Genomic DNA, 16,608 nt, shown 5'->3' with positions numbered 1-16,608 from the left:
TGCTCGCGTGAGCGCTCAGTGTAGTGTGCCATGGCAACAGCAAGCCCAGCCAGTGGATGTGGTGTTTCGTCGTCGGTAGCGGCGGCAGCCGCGTCTGCTTCGTCGAGACATGGCGTGCTAATCAGCGATATATTTCATTGTTATTGCTGGGCACATGTGACCGTATCGTCGATTGAATCTGATCACCATTACGTTTCGCGGTTGAGGGTTGCCTCGTTTAGCGAAAGCAGGCGCGTACGTAGCTGTCGGGCAATGCTTAGAACCAGGCGCCGGCGGCCCGACGACGCGTGTCAGTGGTTGGTAGATATGCGGTGGTTACTCCATGCATTGCGACGCAACTGAACAGCTCAATCATGCAAAATTTATTGGATCTGGTGTGGTGCAGGGTGCTTATAACCAAATGTCAAAGTATAAGTGTGGCGATCGAGCAGCGCGGTACCTGCAGCGAAACGACGCGCGACAGTGATCACAGATGCCAGCGCAACTGATACAGCCCAGGTGCTAGATTTTTATTTTTAGTATTTATTTATTTATACTTACTGTCAATCCCAATTGGGATTATAACAGGACTTGCTATAAAGATATGTTTGTTTACCTATTTTTTACGTTTGTTTACCTTCAATGGTTTTCTTTCGAATGTCTGAATTTGGAACAAGCTTCGCTCACGGTGAACCTTAACGTAGATCGTGCGCGAAGTTTGTATTGAAGATATCGCGTACGGCAAGAATTGTTCGTGTGCGCTATCTCTGAAGGGAAATAAGCCAATAATATATTGCAGCGTTAGGGCCATCTTTGCTCCTTCTCTTGTTTCCCTTACACCGTCTCACTGTGCTATGTTCATAATAAAGTAATGTCAAGTCTTAACAAGTGTCGAATAAATACACGTGCATATGACTGTAAACCACTATTGACCGTGAGTGAAAAGCGCTTAGTGGTCAGCGAAGCGGTCACTGCACGCACGTAAGTATTTCACTTGATCGACAATTTATTTTTTTCGTTACTGTTATTCTTGCAAGCATGATGGTATTGTCCGCGTACCCATGCGAATACCGTTGTTTACGTTCTTACTTGCGCGGGGTCATTTAGCGCGTTTCTACGCCACACACAGTTAGCGCATTACGGTTCTCGAACTCTAGCACTGGCGCTAGGCCGCGCTGATGAGGTTGACACGTTCATTTTTGCATTCTCTTGCTACCCAAGCATATAGACAACGCTCAAAGATGGGTGAGATCGATGCAGCATCACACTGTTGAAATTAATTACCTTTATGGGCAGGGCCGCGCAGGGTGCGTGTGAACGCAGAGACAATGTTTTGGTGGACATAGGGTCTGCATACATCTTCCATAGGACACGATTTTTCCAGATCGTTGCGAAGTGTATTTACCGATTAGTTCTCTCGCAGAGTGCTCCAATTTGTCTTATATCGGTGTCACACAGCCACTTTTGATAGCGATCGAGACCGATCTGGATCGGAATGTTCGACCGCGATTGTTTCCATTCCGCAGATTGAGCAAAGAAGCCAATCGCGACCAAGAAATTCGACCCATATCGGGCTCGATCACGATCAAAAGAGCGCCATGTGACCCCCGTATTAGGCACTGGTATGAAGTCGTGTTTGAAAGAATAACAAATGTAGCCTCTGCCACTTCATACGAGAAAATATTGCATCGAACAGCTGACAATTCTCGCAACCTATTGGGAAATGTGCCGAAAAGAGTTTACCAATATGCGTTATTTTACTGATGTGTGCATTGGTTCACATTAAACTGAAATGCCAAGTCCTCAGGTGATGCAGGAAACCGGCGAAGCGTGAACATACCAGATAGCGGCAGTGGTCTCGCGGAGTGCTGTGTCGTGGACACAGTTATTCCCCAAAATTGTTCATTTCCGCTTGTTGTTTGTGCACCCATAAACTGCACAGTGCTGGCCTGTAGCCTTTTGATGAGTATATATGCCATTATTTTCGAGCGTAAGTCATTCGTGACAAAAATAAACGGAAACATCGAAGGAAAGCTACCACTCTGCAATGCAAGCGCACGGCAAGCTCACAGTCCAGAGCGAACAGGCAACACTGACACATACTCTCCACGCCAGACCGTCGGAAGCGCCCTCGTGAAAACGTCTATACTTCCACAGGCGTTCTCGAACTTTCCTATCGGAGTCGTGGTCTCGTAGCATGGTAAAAGCTTGGGAAACATCGAGTTTTTTCTCGTACCTTCGACCGCCGCCGTCGAAGCGTTGTCGAGGGGGGGGGGGGGGGTGACTCATCCCGTTGCCGCACGCTCACGCTGTAGCAATCTCTTTCGACTCGCCGGGTGAGGTGTCGCGGCGCGTGCGTGTGCTCTCTCTCTCTCTACGGTTAACGTCGCTTTGTTGATGCTCTTTGAGACGTGTAGGCGCCGTTGTTCGCGTTGCTGTTTGAGGCGTATGCGCTCTCCCCCTCTGTTGAAGTTGCCGCGGGGCCGGCGTGTTCTTTCGCTGGCTTGCGTGACACGCGGCGCGCGCTTGGAATACGCGCTTATTTGTGACGCCGTGGTGTATGGTTCTCTCTGCTTTGTCTTATTTGAACTGCAATGTCTTCAAATAAATTACTTACTGCAGGTCAACTACTTGATTTGGTGATGTGTTGCTGTTTCGGTTAGGCAGCCATAAAGAGTCAGTATGGCGCGTCTATCTGCTCGTTGACAGATGAAGGAATTTGAGAACAGTTAATGAATTCTAAATACGCAAAAAGCGACGACAGAGAAACAGTTTCTAAGTAGCACGATAGGTGTCCACCAAATCAACAAACAATAAAAGAAGCCGGCAGGATCAGATGAGCAGTCGGAAAACGAACGCGGTAGTCAGAGTTAAAGGCAAGTCCCGAATGAAAATGCTATACTGCAGACTGCTGTTCGCAATTAGTTTCCACAGCAAATATATTAACATAGAAGTTACAGTGTTGAACCAGCAGCAAGGAAGACCCGCACAAGGGGCATAATTAGCATCCCACACTGCTTTGCTTAAGTACACTTTGAATACTCAAAAGAATAGAAACGTTTTCTAGTTAGACACATAGCATTTACTTCGTCAGCTGCATTTACCACTGGGAATACAATGCATAATTTAAAACATTAGGAGGCCAGAGTGTTACAAACTGAAACCTGAAGTGGAAAGTCTGGACATACGAAAAAATAACTAGAAGGTCGCGTGCTTCATAATGCTTCACAGTGCAAGATGGAAAAGAAGTAACCTTTGAGATGCATCAATTTCGCTTTAAAGGAAAAAGGTTTAGAATGTCGTGCATATTAGTTGAGGTCACACATTTTGAATACGATTTACTTATATTTGTGGAATACAGGCACGGATTTCATTGCAAAAGGGTAAACACGGGAAATCAAGGAATGATAAGGATGTCCTGGCACCAAAAAGTTCGTTTTTGCGTCAGAGAAACGCAACACCAAGGCGCTGAAATACAAGAAACATGTGTCCTGCAGAAATTAGACACACAATGAAAGCTGTGCCGAGGACATGATAGGAAGTGGATTGTGGTGCACCGGGGGGAAGGGGTGCGGAGGAGGTACATTTGGGGGTCTTCAGCCCCATTTCACCTGAAGGGTGTCTTTCGGGTTGAGCATGCAGAAAAGGGAGCATGTTTATCTTAAAGAATATATGGGGTGGTCATTTTTGGGTTCTATTGAAATTTTCAAAATCCTCTGCTGCAGATAACGTAATTTTAGTCCTTCAGCTGGATTATTCAGAGAGGCGGAAAGTATTTGCACCAGACATCAAAACACACATTCATATTTCTTCAAACAAGCATTCACTAATTAAGTTCTTAATTATTTACTTTACGGCACATATTGCAATTTACGTATTGTAGTCGGTGAGTTTGCAAGGATTATCCACATGGAATGAATTTAGGTCTCATGTTAATTACAGAGAGCCAGATCTCATATGTGCAAGCATATGAGTCGCAATTCTGAAACCAGTACAGCTGCTCGCTAGGCCGTTTCGAGGCGCACAGTATCGTGGCTATATATACTGGCATGGTTGCTTCTTGTTGTGTGTCGCGTGTACGTGCTTCATCGGGCGTGTCTCAAATGTTTATCTATGTCATGGTTTATCGGGTCTCATTGACTTGTTTCGCTAGAATTTGACTACGTATGTTTGAAATTATGTATGTATGTTTATAACTATAAATATATTGTATGTTTATAATTATAAATGTATGTTTTGAAATTTGACCCGCAGCCTCTACATATAAAATTCTCTACGCAAGCTCACGTGATACTTCTTTTTATACTCCTGATGCACCTCGAAAACACTCCGTCCAGCGCGAAATAAAAAATAAAAAAGACAAAAAAAATACTCCGGAAGCTCTACGCAAAAATTCCACCCACACAGAGTTAGAATTATACTCCGATCATTCGGAGCATAATCAACTCCCAACTGGGGGGTCGCTAGAGGACAAGCGGTATACTACCACCTTAGAGTTGAGAGTAGTTATACTACGGCTTGAGAGTTATTTCCGTCTACAGTGTATGACTGCGCACAGCAAACATCCACTAGACAAGTGCGTGTGCCTCGAAATTTGAAATGGCATAGAATAATTAGAACACAGTCAAATGAAATCTTTGAAGCTCACTAAGAAATTATTTATTTATTTATTTATTTATTTATTTATTTATTTATTTATTTATTTATTTAGGATAAACTGAACACAGAAAACACACATATTAGAAACAAGCAAACGCGCTAGTCATCGCCGACAGCCTCCAGTAAACCCGTGGCACGCGCAGCTACAATTTGGTGGATCTGGTTGTTGGAGAAAATTTACAGGCTAACACCGCAATAAGGCCGCTAGTGGCACGCTGCTGGCGCTCGTAGCCAAGAGGTCTCGAAACCATCAGTCGATAACCGCTAGGCGACGCTGGCGCAGTGCGCAGCGTTGGTGTGTCGCATTGGGCCTGATAACTCGCTGCTTGGTTGTGCACTCCTGTGACGTTGGCTATCTTACTTGATTCCAGACTTTTTCTTTCATATAGTGTCGTTCTTTGAACGAATTAAAACACCAGTTGATACAGCGCCCGTGATTTCTTCTCGTAGTTCTGTCGTCTGCGCTATTTGTTCAGTAAGTCGATAGTTTTAGCAGACCGTTGCTTACGCTCCACTCCGCTAACACTTCACGCACTCCGATGGCTGCATGAACTGCGTGGATTTCGCTTATTTGCCACGTGCGTCTTCCAGAGACGCCGGCCACGCGATCTCAGCGTGGCGGCAAAACTACTAAGCAAGAAGTAGACGCACCCTAACGCTCCGATCGAACGGCTTCGTAGCGGAGCGTGGGCAGCGTTCTTCGTACCGCTGCCGATCTCAGCGTTGTGCGCACGCGCATTAGCGTTACTGCTAGCGTTCCACTGAGCAGATGTGCGCAAATCGTTAGAATAAGCCGATCTTAGTGGAGCGGACCGTGAACGCTCTGCTAAAATTGATAACTTTCATCCCGCCCACTGTAGACGAGGTGTACTAGAGCACGCTGCGTCGCTCAAGCATCCTGTATTTTCCGGCTAAATACGATCACTCGCAATAAAATGGAACACTGCATTCGGCAGTTGGTATTGTTTTGCACATTTTATAAACGCAGCACCTGTGTCATGAACGAATCAAATATGAATAGGTTTCATTGCAACATACTTCAACAATAGTGGCACCTTCTGTCACACTCGTGCGAACGAGAAAAACTGCTTGTTTTCATCCGCTCTATCCCTGCAGACGTCACGCATCGCCGATTTGGTCGCGAAGGTAGACACTGATATTAATTGGCCAACACGGTGGTGTCTCTAAACACTATTACTGCTCAGTTGTGCCTAATGCTCATATTGCAAACTTATTGATGCATGTTTAATTATGTGCAGTGCAATGACAAACTTTCTAATATGAATACCAAGATGTGAAAATTGTTTGATATTAATGGTGAGAAGGAAACTGTTCTAAAAATGTTCTGTTCGATTTGCTTTTGGTAATATTCGATTCATATTCGATTCGGTCTCGAAAACTACCATGCGCACACCTCTAAATTTTCGGAGACGTGGTGAGGCGAGCGGCGCCACGTAACGGTTGCTCTCCGCAACCGGCACTCGTGACAGCAGCGTTGCGATGGCTATGTCATCAAGTAAGTGCGTGACACAGCGCTTGTTTACTTAGTAAGCTAAGCTTTTGTGCAAATTATAGGGCCAAACCTTACTTCGTGTAATTATCGAATACTTCGCTATTGTTATTAATGATTAAATTTTCGGACGATACTACGATTTTTTTTCTTCGCCATTTCGCTGATTCTGTAAATAATAAATAAATTTTCGTCCAAGTTACCACTTACACATATCGTCACCCTGTGAGTAAGGTGCCAATGCAATATACACACCTGTGAGCTGAATAAAGTGCTACATTGAACAGCCAACTAAAAGTTTTGGAGCAAAAGTAGGGGCTGGTGAATATTCCGAATAGCCATGGTGCACCAGATACGATGCCGTCCCTGTTTTTCGTGTACAAGCTCCTCGGTTGACAGGATGTCTATTTTTGAAGTACACTACGTGTACCAAATGTAAATATTTCTTTTACGCAACGAACTTTATGAAATCATTTGACCACATTTTGTTTCAAATGTCAAAATATTTGATATTCGAATCGTTTCTCTCGGATATTCGCATTCGAAGTTCTCGCTATTCGAGCACCACGAATTAAGGTGAAGAACCACTAAGAAAAGAAAACTCACTTGCAGAAAGGTTCGCCTCCAGTTGTCGACATGCTGCCTCAAGCGGTGGCAGATGCTCTGCGCTTGCTGACAGCTCTGACTCCCCCGAAACGCCGTACGGACGTCCTTGCTGGCCTTTCCATGCCTGTGTGAGGCCAAAGTTGCAGGATAGCAAGTTAAGAGTCAGCTTCAAGTTGTCGTTATGTTTGCGAATTTCGCAGTCAATTCGCACGGTATTCGATAATCGTACCTTTCGAGGTAACGGTGCGCAAGCAATAGGAACCAGAACATTATTTAAAGGAAGCTATTTTTTTTTGCTCTCACAGCTCTTGAAAACTCGTTCAACACCTCCCATAGGTGTTGGCTTTGTTCGGAGTGTTGTGTGCACGATCGGCTACGGTTTAAAAATATAAATAATGGTTTTGACGTGCCAAAACCATGATCTGATTATGAGGCACGCTGTAGTGGGTGACTCCGGAATACTTTGGTATACCTGGTGTTCTTTAACGTGCACCTAAATACTAAGTGCACGGGTGTTTTTTTTTTTTTTTTTTTTTCATTTCGCCTCCATCGAAATGCGGGTGCCATGGCCGGGATTTGAACACGCGACCTCGTGCTTAGCAGCCCAACACCATAACCACTAAGCATAACCGCGGTTTCCGCGGACGTGTCTTGCGATGTTGTAGCGCCACAAGTGTAAGTTGGGCGAGGCGTTTCTCGGTGAAAACGCGTCCGACTTCATCGTGTGCACAAACGCCTGGAAACGGTCACTAAGCGAAAGAGAAAGAGGGACAACTTTATTCGTAAGAGTGGGGAGCTAGTTCATGGGCTCCTCAGGAAGGCCAGATTGCCGCCAGGCGATGCGTCACGGCGACCTCTTCGGCTCGCTCCATGGCTCGGAGTTGCACATCCGGACTGGAGCTAAGCAGCACTTCCTCCCACGATGAAGGTGAGGGAGAGGCCAGGAGATCGGGTGGAGGGGAATCCTCTTCACAGTCCCAGAGGATGTGACTGAGCGTAGCTGGCTCGCCGAACAATTGACAGTACGGACTTAATCTATCCGGGTAAATGTAAGAGTATACGTAGGGGTTCGGGTATGAGTATGTCTGTAACCTGCGCCATGTGACCTCCTGACGCTTGTTTAGTTTACTGTGTGGTGCGGGCCTAGTGTGTCGTATAAGACGGTAGTACTGGGTTATGTCGTGATATGAGTGCAGGACTTCGTTTGAGGTCTCCGGGTACGGGAGGCCCACCGCTCGGCTGGAGAATCCTCGAGCATGTTGGCGGGCCGCTTCGTTCTCTGGATTCCCCGCGTGAGCCGGGACCCATATCAACTCTACTGAGCGTGGTTCTCCACTGTTTTTGTAGTGACTGTAGGAGCTTTAGTGTAGTGTGTGCCAGTATTCCTCGCGCAGAGTTTGTTATGGTGGTTTTGGAGTTGCTGATAACTATACAGGCGTCAGTTGAGGCCATGCCAACGCTATGGCGGCTTCTTCTGCTTCGGTGGGTGTGACAGCGCTTATCGAGCTCGAACCTGTCTGTGCCTTGAGTCCTGGGCCTGGAACGGCGCAAATGGCGTAGGTGTGGGGGCTCGATCAGAGTACTGGGCTGCGTCGACGTACGCCACGGCGGAGTTGGTCCCGTACGTCTAGTGTAGTGCCTGGGCCCTCGCTCTTCTTCTGCCGTCGTGGTGGCCGGCGAATGTGTTTTTGGACAGGGGTTTGATGATGAACATGCACCTGATGTGTGGTGGCATGGTGGCGGGGTCGCTGCCCATCGGGGCTCATCAGCAGTTTATTTTAAACATCTTCAATACAGCGCTCGATCTCGGCTACTTCCCAAAGGTATGCAGAAAGGGAAGAGGGATTTTTATCGGCAAACCGGGACGACCACCAGATGTGCCTAATGCATACCGACCCATATGCATGACGTCCATACTTGGAAATGTACTAGAACGACTCCTTTATGGGCGATTGTACCACTTTCTACTTGAAGGCAATCACGTACATCCAAACCAATTCAGCTTTACCCACGGCAGGAATGCGGTCATGGCACTTCAGGCTCTGTGCCATTTTATCGGCGAACACAAATCAATGGGCACGCCGGTCACGCTGATATCTAGCGTGTGGCACCCCCTTGTATTGAAGTATTTTAGAGACAGGGAATGCCCCAGTAATTTGGTGGGACTGCTTCAGACCTTTTTGAGCGGCCTCACGGTCGAGTCCCAGAGGATGCCTCCACCGGCTCTTTGCGCGAGGAATAATGGCACACACTACACTAAAGCTCCTACAGTCACTACAAAACAGTGGAGAACCACGCTCAGTAGAGTTGATATGTGTAGGTATGGTAGTGCATAGGTGAGACGGCTGACGACAAAGGCCTGGACGAGTTGGAGCAGGTCCTTCTCTTTCATGCCCTGCTTACGCGCGGTCACTCTGTGCAGCAGTCTCGTGGTCTGGTTCACCGTCATCTGGAGCCCGTCGATGGTGATGCCATTCCGCCGGTTCTGCTGCAGTATCATGCCCAGTACTTGTATGTCCTCGACGTGAGTGACTGGCTGTTGGTTTACACGTATCGTTATGTGAGGTGGGGGTGAGTTGTGCTTGCTTCGGTCGGGTGGCCGGATCAGGAGGAGCTCTGCCTTGTGCAGGGAGCACTCTAATCCAGCTGCCTTCACGTGCTGCACGACGATGTCGGTGGCGTGTGGGAGCGTTTATTAAACTGTGCCGTCCGACCCTTAACCCGTCCAGAGCGTGATGTCGTCGGCGTATAGCGTGTGTCTGAGTCCCGGGACTTCACTCAGTTTCGGAGGGAGGGTGCGCATTGCGAGGTTCGAAGCGGAAACCACGCGCCTCCGACGGGTGATCGCGCCAGCAGTCGCGCGGGTAAAATATGTCGTCCGCGGCATAACTGTAACGCCCCAGCGTGACCGGTCTTCTCAGTTGGAATAGTTCAAATCCCGCGTTTTGCCGGTCCAACTCAAACTCTATTGGCGGCTGGTCGAGCAGGCCCAGGACTCAAGGCACAGACAACTTCGAGCTCGCTAAGCGCTGCCACACCCACCGAAGCAGAAGAAGCCGCCATTGTGTTGGCCATGGCCTCAACTGATGCCTGTCTAGTCATGAGCGACTCCAAAACCGCCATAACAAACTTTGCGTGAAGAATACTGGCACACACTACACTAAAGCTCCTACTGTCACTACAAAACAGTGGAGAACCACGCTCAGTAGAGTTGATATGGGTCCCGGCTCACGCGGGAATCCAGAGAACGAAGCGGCCCACCAACATGCTCGAGGATTCGTCAGCCGAGCGGTGGGCCCCCCGTACCCGGAGACCTCAAACGAAGTCCTGCACTCATATCACGACATAACCCAGTACTACCGTCTTATACGACACACTAGGCCCGCACCACACAGTAAACTAAACAAGCGTCAGGAGGTCACATGGCGCAGGTTACAGACATGCATTCGAGCGAGGATCCAGCAGCCCCCGTCTTGCTACCTTCAAGACGGTGAACCTGTGATGTGCGATGTGCTTCAATGAGTTCTTCGATGGTGTTGTGAACTCCCAGTTGAAGTTTCTCGGTGGAGGTGTGTCTTGGTAAGCCGAGGGCTACCTTGTATGCGTGTCGTATAATGAAGTCGAGGCGAGCTCGTTCTGTCTTCTGTAAGTGTAGGTATGGTAGTGCATAGGTGAGACGGCTGACGACAAAGGCCTGGACGAGTTGGAGCAGGTCCTTCCCTTTCATGCCCTGCTTACGCGCGCTCACTCTGTGCAGCAGTCTCGTGATCTGGTTCACCGTCATCTGGAGCCCGTCGATGGTGATGCCGTTCCGCCGGTTCTGCTGCAGTATCATGCCCAGTACTCGTATGTCCTCGACGTGAGTGACTGGCTGATGGTTTACACGTATCGTGATGTGATGTGGGGGTGACTTGTGCTTGCTTCGGTCGGGTGGCCGGATCAGGAGGAGCTCCGACTTGTGCTGGGAGCACTCTAATCCAGCTGCCTTCACGTGCTGCACGACGATGTCGGTGGCGTGTTGGAGCGTTTATTCAACTGTGCCGTCCGACCCTTAACCCGTCCAGAGCGTGATGTCATGGCGTATAGCATGTGTCTGAGTCCCGGGACTTTACTCAGTTTCCGAGGGAGAGTGCGCATTGCGAGGTTGAATAGGAATGGTGACAGGACTGGGCCTTGCGGTGTGCCTCTGTTCCCGAGCCGGATGGGAGCCGAGCGCAGGTCCCCGACCGCGAGCTCGACCATCCTGCCTGTGAGGAACGCCCTGATATAGTTGTAGGTTCATTCGCCGGGTTGCAAGTAGGCTAAGCTCTCGAGCACGGCCGCGTGGAGCACATTGTCAAAAGCCTTATGGACGTCCAGACTCAGTAGAGCTTTCGTGCTCGAACCACCGTCTGTATGCAAGAGATCGTGGTGTAATTGAAGGAGGACGTCCTGGGTAGACAAGTGTGTCCGAAAACCGAGCATCGTGGGTGGCAGAAGATCCTGTTCCTCTGCAAAGTTCTGTAAGCGGCAGAATATTACATGCTCCATGAGCTTGCCTAGGCAGGAGGTGAGTGAAATGGGGCGAAGATTCTCTAGGTTCAGTTTCTTGCCCGGTTTTGGTATGAATGCCACCCGTGCGTGTTTCCACTCAGGAGGTAAACGGCCGGAATGCCAGCACTTGTTCATGTATTCGGTGATTGCTCTCACGGACTTTGGGTCGAGGTTACGCAGCACCTTGTTCGTAACCCCGTCGGGGCCCGGCGCTGACGTCGTGCGCAGCTTGTGTAGCGCAGCGCAGACCTCTGCCTCCGAAATGTCAGCCTCCAGCTATTCGTTGGGAGCTCCGACGTAGGAGGCAGGTGCGTGTCGCTCTGGCTCGAGGTGTTAATAGACAGGTGTTAATAGACAGGTCCGCTAACATTTCATGCAGACCGCTGGCTGCATGAACTGCGTTGATTTGGCTTGTTTGACAAGTGCGTCTTCCAGAGACGCCGGCCACGCGCGCCCAGCGCGGCTGTAAAACGAGAAATCAACCAGTAGACGCACCCCAACGCTCCGCTCAAATGGCTTCGTAGCGGACCGTGTGCAGAGTTCTTCGTTCCGCTGCCGATATGAGCGTTGTGAGCACGCGCATTGGCGTTCCCGCTTGCGTTCCGCTGCGCAGCTCTGCGCGAATCGTTAGGACACGGTGGTCTGAGCGGAGCGGGCCGTGAACGCTCTGCTAAAACTCTCTAATGTACCGGCTGGCGAGCTCCGCAAGCAGCTCCGCGTTGGTGTCTGGGTATTGGTGTATTATTTTCGTCAGTTGATTGCGTGCCGTTGACTTGGTGTTGCCGGGATCCAGCAGGTGTCGCAGCAGGTGCCATGTTTTCTTGCAGCCCAGCTGGCTGTTGAGGCTGTTGCAGATCTGGCCCCACTGCTGACGTTCCAGTGTAGAGGTGTGAGCTTCGATCTCCCGTTCGAGCTTCGCTATGCGCCGTCGCAGCTTGTTGTTGTGACGTTGGCGCTGCCACCTGTGCGTGAGGCTTTCGCGTGCCTCCCGCATGTGCAAGAGGCGGGAATCTGTCGATGGTTGCTCTTGAGGTGCTACCACATTATACGTCGTCGAAGTCACGTCGTGGCTCAGCGACCTGATCCATTCGTTGAGATCCGATATGGAGTCGGGTGCTGTTTCTTCGAGTAGCTGACGGAATTTATGCCACTTCGTAATGCGGGCCGTGGTTGTCTTCACCCTGCTGGCGGCCGTTTCAAAAGACAGTGACAAAATGTAATGATCGCTGCCGACCGTGTGGCCTGTATTCTGCAACCAGGTGCCCGGTATGTTCTTGCAAAGGGAGAGGTCTGGCGTGGTGTCTCTGCACACACTGTCACCGACCCGTGTTGGTTGTTGTGGGTCGTTGAGTATAGTAAGCCCTAGATCTTGAGCGGTCTCCCATAATCGGGTGCCCTTGCGGTCGGGTTATGAGTAACATCACTCTGGATGTCTGGCGTTGAATTCGCCCAAAATCAATAGTTGCGCTCCATTGGCCAGCAGAGACGCTTTGCGGAGAACTAGTGGGATGTCAGTGCCCTTCTCTCGTGGTGAGTTGTAAATGCTGAGAACGAAGAGCGGGCTGTCTCCCCTTCTCCTCGACAGTATTTCAAGGAGTGTGTGTTGAATGTCTGTGCCTTCAATTTCGTGTTGCAATGTGTGGCTGTAAGGTTGCGGTGTACAAGGATGGCCGTGTTGTGGTGAGGACCGTCGGCCGGTCCCAGCTGATTGTACGGAGTGTAACCTGGTAGTTTTACGGGAGTGTTCGTCTCTTGTAGTGCTATGATGTCTGGTGTGTCTTGCGTGTTGTGTTGGATATGAAGCTGCAAGTGCCCCCGCTTAGTGCGGTAGCTCCTGCAGTTCCACTGCCATACTGTCAGGGTTGTTCATGGGGCCATGTTACGTTTGTGGCAGTGTAAGGCCCTGTCTGGCGCGCTGGCGTTGGTGTGTGGCTGGCTTCTTACGGATTTCCTCTAAGATGTAGTTTTGGCTAGTGTCTGTCGTTTCTTGTAGTGCGGCGAGCTGTGTGCTGCGATTGGCTTGTGTTGCCTCCACAGAGCTCTTGAGTGTAGTGTATGTGTTTATCGTGTCCATGCGGAACGCGTGAAATTCCTCAAGGTGTGTGGTTATAAGTTCACTGATCACGTTAAAGCGTGCCTCGAGCTTAGTTTCTAGGGCAGAGATGGCCGCCGTTACGGCAGCGGCATTGTCCGCTTCGGTATGGAGCGAGGCAGTGGATGTGGCTGCCTTGCGCTTGTTTGAGCTTTGCGGCTGTGGTGCCGTGCTAGTGGAGGCGGATGAAGATTCCCGTGTTTGTGATGCAGGTGTTGATGTCGGTGTGGATGTGTGATAGGCAAGGGCCCTGTCTATCTTAGCTTCAAGGGATTGTATATAGCTAGTTAATTTAGCTATCTGGGACTGCTGAGCGGAGATTTGGCCTTGCTGGGCCGAAATCTGGGCTCTCAAGGCGGAATTCTCCTTGAGCATTTTCCTCACCTGTGAGTTGGATGCCAGCGACGCCGGGAGTCCATGTTGCCAGGCCACCATCTTGGGTGGCTCTCCTTGGCCTTGGCTAGACGACCGGAACCGGCTTGCCGAGGGGGCTCGTTGGGTTGACCGAGATCTTGAGCGGCGGGTGCGGGACCGGGACCTGCTGGCTCGGCGTTGAGGTTGGCCATTGGAGTCGAGTGGCGGGAACGACGACGACCGTGCTCGTAGGGACGGGGACCGGCTGCTGGAGGTGCCGCTGCGAGACGCACTGCGCCGGGTGACCCGGGCATGTCCTTGTGCTTGCTTTGTTTGAAGGGTGTGCGGCGTCTTCTTGACGAAGCGGTATTTGCAGTTTAAACTGCTGGTATTGTGTGCCCCGCCGCAGACGATGCAGCGTGGCGCGCATGTTGGAGCTTCGCCCTCCTTGGGTGGGGGGTGCTCCCCGCCGCAACGGCGGTATCGCTGCTTGCGTGGCAAGGGACAGACGTCCGTGCGATGGCCAACCTTGCGGCAGTTGTAGCATGACTTCACCCGGTTGTAGAATGGGTAGAGTCTGATGTCGGTGCTGTGATAGAATACCCATTTCGGGAGGTCGTTACTTGTGAGTGTGACCACCAGGTGATTAGTCTGGCCCATGCGTCTGCCGCTCACAGTAGGCATGTCGGGGTTGCTGGCTTGGAGGTCTGCCAGTATTTCTTCGTCCGAGAAATCGTCGAACGCGTGAAACATGATGCCTCGCACGGCTTCGTCTGTTGGGGGAGCATACACGTGGAGGTCGACGGTGCGGGTGCCCACGTTCATGGATTTGATGCAGACGTAGGCTTGGGCACGCCGAGAGTCCACGACGCTCAGCGTGAAAGGGTTGTTAGTTGGATGCGTCCGTAGGCAATCCCGGTTCGCGGTGATCGGGCAACGACGCTGCCTTGAGCAGGGCTCGGCTTGGGGTTCAATGTGCTCCGTTCCTTGCCGTAGGAGCTCGCTCCCGTCGCACTGAGGCTGGGAACTTCCTTGCCTTGAGCCTTGAGCTCGCGGCGGCGTCGTTCTTGAGCGATGTGGCCGGGTGACTTCCAGGAGTCGTCCGACCATTCTTCCTATGAGATAAGTTCTCCTTCGACCGTTTACTCCATGTCGGTGGGCGACATGGGCACGTCGAGGGAGCAGTTACTGTGGCGCGAGGCCTACCTGGGGCCGTGCTCGCGCTAAGCCCGTTAGGCTTAGGGCGGCGAGCGGCGTGGTTCGGGGAAACAAACTCTGCTGGGAGAATCTTGGAAGGTCCAGCGTAGAGGATCATGTCTACGTGGTCCTGATACCTTCCCGCACTCACTCGTGCAGGAATCATACAAGTCAGTAAAGTTGGCGCGGCGAAAACACCGAAAATCGCAGGAGATGACGTGGAGTGCGACCGTCCATTCCGAGCGCTCGCAGAGTCTCTCACTAAGCGAGAAAAGTGTGCCTCAAAAGAAACCTTCGCTTAAACCGATTGCAACAGCACCTGGGAACCGCTTAGTTTTCCGCGGTAGCCCGGCAAAGTCAAAAGTTGGAAGGCGATTCAACATCCAGTTGAAGTCGATCAAAGACGATGTCTCCTTGGGCGAGTTGGGGGAGAGGACGGGGCGAAGTCACTGCGTACGGCACTCTGTCGCGTCACCCTTCGCGTGAGAAAATTTCGGGGGTTTTAGACGCCAAAACTACGATGTGATTACGAGGCACACCACAGTGGGGGAAACGAGTCCATGGCATAATGGTTAAAATATCGGGCTTCCGTGCTAAAGGTGCTTTGTTGGAATCTGCAAGTGTGTAATCAATATATTGTCACGTAGTAGTGACGCTGAAGTAAACAGTAGTAAAACTGTGTATGACGAAACTGGTTGTTTATTGGGCGAACCTGCGCCCACAAAAGCAAGCTACACTCGAAGCACAACGAAAGCGGCGAACACAGTCGGCGGTCGTCGAAATCTGATCAGCGGCGAGACGCGTCGGCTTTTATACCTGAGTCATCGAAGGTTCCAGATTAATCCCTGATGCCCGCGTGTCTTCCAGAAAGTTCTAGACAATTCGCGTCGGTCACACAATCAGATAACATAAGCGTCGGTGAAAACAGGCAACGAAAAGAAGCATCGATAACGTTCTAGAAACTTCCGATACAGGCGCGTCCTGCGCCGAGCGATAACGTTTAACATTTGTTAGCCGGTGGAAAGCGGCCACCGGTGAAAGATAAACATGTATACGTGTCAATACCCTCCCCTTAAAAAGCATCATCCCGATGCTACAAACACGAAAGCGAAAACAAAACCACGCGTACAGAAAGGGACAAAAATAACAAAGGAACAAAGGACCTAAGTTCGTCAGCGGGCGTAGAAAGGCTTAAAACGCACCACGTGGATGACTTCAGGTCGTGCGCGGCGCCGCTGTGATTGCGAAATACCGTCTGGCACGACCTCATAGTCCAGTGCGCCAATACGTCGGATGATCTTATATGGTCCGAAATAGCGACGTAAGAGTTTATCGCTAAGTCCTCGTCGGCGTATCGGAGTCCAGACCCAAACACGGTCTCCGGGATGGTACTCGACGTAGCGTCGTCGAAGATTGTAGTGTCGGCTGTCGGTTCTCTGCTGGTTCTTGATGCGCAGGCGGGCGAGCTGTCGACCTTCTTCGGCACGCTGCAAATAGGTGGCAACGTCGAGATTTTCTTCGTCGGAGACATCCGGTAGCATGGCGTCAAGCGTCGTTGCCGGTTTCCTTCCGTTGACCAGGTTGAACGGCGCCATGTGCGTCGTTTCTTGCATGGCTGTGTTGTATGCGAAGGTCACGTACGGAAGGATGGCATCCGAGGTCTTGTGTTCGACGTCGG

The sequence above is a fragment of the Dermacentor silvarum genome, chromosome 1 (genome assembly GCF_013339745.2).
Source record: "Dermacentor silvarum isolate Dsil-2018 chromosome 1, BIME_Dsil_1.4, whole genome shotgun sequence".
NCBI classification, from domain to species: Eukaryota; Metazoa; Arthropoda; class Arachnida; order Ixodida; family Ixodidae; genus Dermacentor; species Dermacentor silvarum.
The sequence above is the reverse complement of the archived record's forward strand: the minus strand, read 5'-3'. Positions refer to the sequence as shown.